This window comes from Mustela putorius, unplaced genomic scaffold, assembly GCF_011764305.1.
Source record: "Mustela putorius furo isolate JIRA1106 unplaced genomic scaffold, ASM1176430v1.1 tig00000107_pilon_pilon_pilon, whole genome shotgun sequence".
Taxonomy (NCBI): Eukaryota; Metazoa; Chordata; class Mammalia; order Carnivora; family Mustelidae; genus Mustela; species Mustela putorius.
Genome location: NW_025421284.1, coordinates 1,635,164 through 1,639,942, shown reverse-complemented (window position 1 = coordinate 1,639,942; position 4,779 = coordinate 1,635,164). Strand labels below are relative to the sequence as shown.

General features: G+C 44.5%; 1 pseudogene; it reads right to left on the bottom strand.

The window, feature by feature from the left end:
- Window positions 1–3,597: 3,597 nt before the first annotated feature.
- LOC123394837 lies at window positions 3,598–3,780 on the bottom strand (annotated as a pseudogene).
- Between the last annotated feature and the right edge of the window lie 999 nt (window positions 3,781–4,779).

Sequence of the window (4,779 nt, the reverse complement as noted above, 5' to 3'; positions counted from 1 at the left end):
TCTAATCTTTGATTAATAACACCCACTGTATTTTGTATATAATGCATAGCCTTCTCATCCCTAGAGGCTTGTTTGGGCTGTTTTCTAGAACTTCCTTGTCTCTCCTCAACAGGCTCCATCACTCCCTTAGTTCTGGACATATGGTTCACAGTCACACAGCCACTCCGACTATCTGCGGCTGCTGGCTCTATTCTCTGTGCCTGACTGCCTGACTTTTCCTCTTTGCAATTTGTAGTTTCCTACTTCTTTGCTGGTTTGGTGGTTTTTGATTGGATGCCAGATGCGTCTTTTGCCTTGGGTGCTGGATACTCTTGCGTTCTCATGAGCGCTGCTGATCTGGGTTCTTGGAGGCAGTAAAGGCAGCATGTTCTTATGGGGCTTGCTAAACTGACTTCAGCAAAACCAGTACGTTTGGTCTAGGGTTGACCCCCCTTCCCCCACACTCAGCATGGCCATTCTGCAATTGATGAGATTGTCCCTCTGGCTCAGACCTGGCCTGTGAGGGACCTGGGGGTGTTCTCTGTGGTCCTGTAGACCCTTTTCTCTTTCTTTCTGGTATTTTCCACACACACATGCTGATCACCATTTGATTATGGAGCAGACCCTCGGCACACCTCTGCACCCACTGCTCTGGTGCTCTGCCCGCAACTCCAGGGGTCCGGCTTCCTTGAGCTCACCGGCCACCTCGGTGCCATCTCTGGGCAGAAGCTGAGTGACCACAGAGCTCACCCCATTTGTTTTCTGTCTCATAGCTATCCCTGCCCTGGTCGGCCTCAGGGCCAGTGTTTGGAAACCATTTTCAATATATTGTGACAGACTCTTCCACTGAGGCTGGGGAGTAAACCCAGTGTGTGTTACTGCACCCGGACTGGAAGCAGAAGCCTCATCATACATAAATCAGAAAAGACATAAAAAAATGTGTGTTTCACTGTGTTCAAGGAATAAGGTTCAGAGTCTTCTTATTAGAAGTGTTTTAAAGGCTCGTGAAGACATTTTTAACCACAAAAAGAGACAAAAACATAGATGAGATTGACAAATGGTCTTTTTGGAGAAGTTGAAGTCTGGATGGCTAAAGGGCAAAGAGAAAGATTCTCACCTCGGGGTGCCTGGGGGGCTCAGTCAGTTAAGCATCTGCCTTTAGCTCAGGTCATGATCCCAGGGTGCTAGGATCAAGCCCCCCACTGGGCTCCTTGGTCAGTGGAGACTCTGCTTTCCCCACTGCCTGCTGCTCCCCCTGCTTATGCTCGCTGTCCCTTTGACAAATAAATAAATAAAATATTTTTAAAAACAACTTAAAAAAGGAAAAGTTCTCACCTCAATAACTATTAAGTACATAAAGTTTTAACATGAATGAAATCCCATTTTTCTTAATCTCAGTTTGGCACTCATTGGCTATGTGACACCCATTACTGATGAACCTGTGAAAAGAGGGAATCTTGTCCAATGCTCAGGAGAGAATGACTTGATCCCGTTTATTATATGTACATTTTTATCTGTATGTTTTATTTTATTTATATATATGCTTTATTATATGTATGTATGTTTTAAGTCTTAAAATGTGATTTCGCATTGTCTAATTATTCTCATTAAAATTGAATGAAATTAGGGGCACCTGGGTGGCTCAATGGGTTAAGCCTCTGCCTTCGGCTCAGGTCATGATCCCAGGGTCCTGGGATCGAGCCTTGCATCGGGCTCTCTGCTCAGCAGGGAGCCTGCTTCCCTTCCTCTCTCTCTGCCTGCCTCTCTGCCTACTTGTGATCTCTGTCTGTCAAATAAATTAATTAATTAATTTAAAAAATATTGAAAGAATTTAGTAAATGAAAAGAATGAAAAGAAAACCTTGTTCACATTACAAGGATGCACATTAAAACTTTGTTTATGGGGTACCTGGGTGGCTCATTGAGTTAAAGCCTCTGCCTTTGCCTCAGGTCATGATCCCAGGGTCCTGGGGTCGAGCCCCACATCAGGCTCTCTGCTAGGCAGGGAGCCTGCTTCCCCTCTTCTCTCTCTGCCTCTCTCTCTGCCTGCTTGTGATCTCTCTCTCTCTCTCTGTCAAATAAATAAAATCTTTAATAAAAAAAACACACTTTGTTTATAAACATCAATATTAAATAAAAACCTCTTGTTGAAAAGTGGAACATTCAACAAATCGGCTGTGGTATATCCATAAAACAAGATAACATTTAAAAAATATAATATATTATTTATATTTATATAATTAAATATATAATAAATATATAAATAATATATAATATATAATAATTATATATATAAATATATAAGTATATATATATAGTAAAGATATATATACATTTCTGATATGGATATATTTTGTTATTTTGTTATGTAAAAATGAGCTAAAGACTGACATCCAAACGAGATTATGGCATGGTCCCATTTGTACCTATGCCTGAGAGTGTGTGTGTGTGTGTGTGTTTGTCTGTGTCACCACGTATGAGTATGTATGTGAGTGTGGTAGTGTACATGTGTGGTCTAAGTGGTATGAGTGTATGCGTGTATGGGAGTGTGGTTATCATGTATGTGTATGCAAATCTGAGAGCATACATGATAGTGTGTGTGAATTTTATTTTCTTTATATTTTGTGTACATTTTCCAAAATGTTTTTACAATGAGCATGTTTCTTTCTAATTAGAGTTAACTGTGCAGTTCTTCTCAAGGAAATATTAATATTAATACACACAGAACACCACATTCATAATGAGACCTAACTCAGTGATTTAGTGGAAATATAACCTTGGAGAGTGTTGGGGAGTCTTGAGACCTAATTAGAAGAGGAAGGGGAGATTCAAGTCAGACTGGTGAGGTGCAAAGAAAGTCAAGGAAGAAACTTGGACAGAGAACAAAAGCTAACAGAGGAGGAAGGTTGCAGTTCCTGATCTCGGAGGAAGCCAACTGAGCCTTTCTTCCCATCCGTCTAGGGCAATCTGGAAAAGTTCATTTGGTTTTTAGAATCACAGGGTCTAATTTAAACCCTGCATTATGGCCCCTGTGAGCCCTGTGTCTTCAGGTCCTGGTCTCCATTAGGTGTGCATGAGACAGCGTGCCTTTGGTACTCAGCTTGGCACCTGAGCTCCAGAAAATCCTCTGTTATCAGACATCATCACCACTAGATCGAGCGCGAAGCCACGGGGGGATCACTGCAGACTCACGCTGCCCGGGCACATCTATGGTCTGAGTCAGCAGGACCTGCTGACTTGTCAGTAGAGTGTCTGTGGGTAGAGGTTGAGCGGGAGTTCCAGCTGGGAAACTTGCAGTTCATATGCCCGTTCCGAGAGTTCCCGATTCTCTTTCCCCCAACGTGTGAGAGCTCACGGCATGGGGGGCGCAGAGAACAGAGAGTTGCACGGCAGGTGGCCCCACACACCACGCATGCGGCGAGAGCTGGCTTGCTTCTGGACCCTGCTATGCAATGAGGACCGCTGGACCCCTCTGTGCCCCCCATGCTGCTGGTCTACTCACCGCCTTTCCTTTCCTACTGACAGGGCTTCGTGGTAATGTCATCAGGCATTTATTTTTCTCCCTGCCCCCAAACATCTGGATAACCTAATATTTAATAAATCAATAAACCAAAAGTCAATAATCTTTCCCACTGGCGGCTCCCTATTTTCTAAAAAATAGAGGCTTGTCCTGGTGGAAAGGTAGGAGAGGGGATAGGAGACAGGAGACTCCTTTTTTTTTTTTTTTTTAAAGATTTTCAATTAGCAATAATTGCGCCTTGCATAAACCTCATTGGCTACGATACTGCCACTGCGCAAAGCTTTTTTTTTTTTTTTTTAAAGATTTTATTATTTATTTGACAGACAGAGATCACAAGTAGGCAGAAAGGCAGGCAGAGAGAGAGGAGGAACAGGCTCCCTGCCGAGCAGAGAGCCCGATGCAGGACTCCATCCCCGGATCCTGGGATCATGACCTGAGCCGAAGGCAGTGAGCCTGCGAGCCTGTGAGCCACCCAGGTGCCCCCTTAAAAAAAAAAAAAAAAAAAAAAAAGATTTATTTATTTTAGAGAAGGAGAGAGAGAGAGAGAGAGAGAATGAATGAGAACTAGCAGGAGAGGCCGGTGAAGAGGAAGAGAACATCTGAAGCAGAGCCTGATGTGGAGTTTGCGCTCATGATCCCGAGATCACAACCCGAGACAAAGCCAAGGGTGGACGGCTCACCCCACTGCACCACTCATCCCACTCACCCCACTCACCCCACTGCACCCCCAGGCACCCCTGGGAATAGGAACTCTTTTTAAAGTTGAGTATGTTGTTTTTCCCTAGACTCTGTGTTTGTCCTGATTGTCTGTCTGCACTGACCAGACTGAATGAGGAAATGCCCTCTGTCTTTGTCTAGTGCCCCTCGCTTGGACGCATAGTAGGGGACAAGCACAGCACAGGGGAGGCTGAAGCAGACCAGCGCTTCTCAGAACACAAACTCAGGCTGTTGAAAGAAGCTTCTTCGGCTTCTATTGGTACTGATTCTGTCCAGCAGAACTCACTGATCTTGTGCAAATGAGTTCTCCCTTACGTTCCCAGAAATTAGCACAATGTGCACCCTATGGGGTCCCAACAGCAGAGCGAGCGCAGCATGAAGGGGGCCCAGGGACTATCTGGCAGCAGGGTCCTGCTCTGCTGTTTTACGTAGCATAGCCCTGAGCCAAGAAGAGCTGTTATGTAAACACCGTCGTGTTATTTCCTCCGTATCCCGTGAGGAGGACAGGTGGCAAATACTGATTCCGGATGGGAGCTATAATGTCACTCATGTGATATCTTTCAT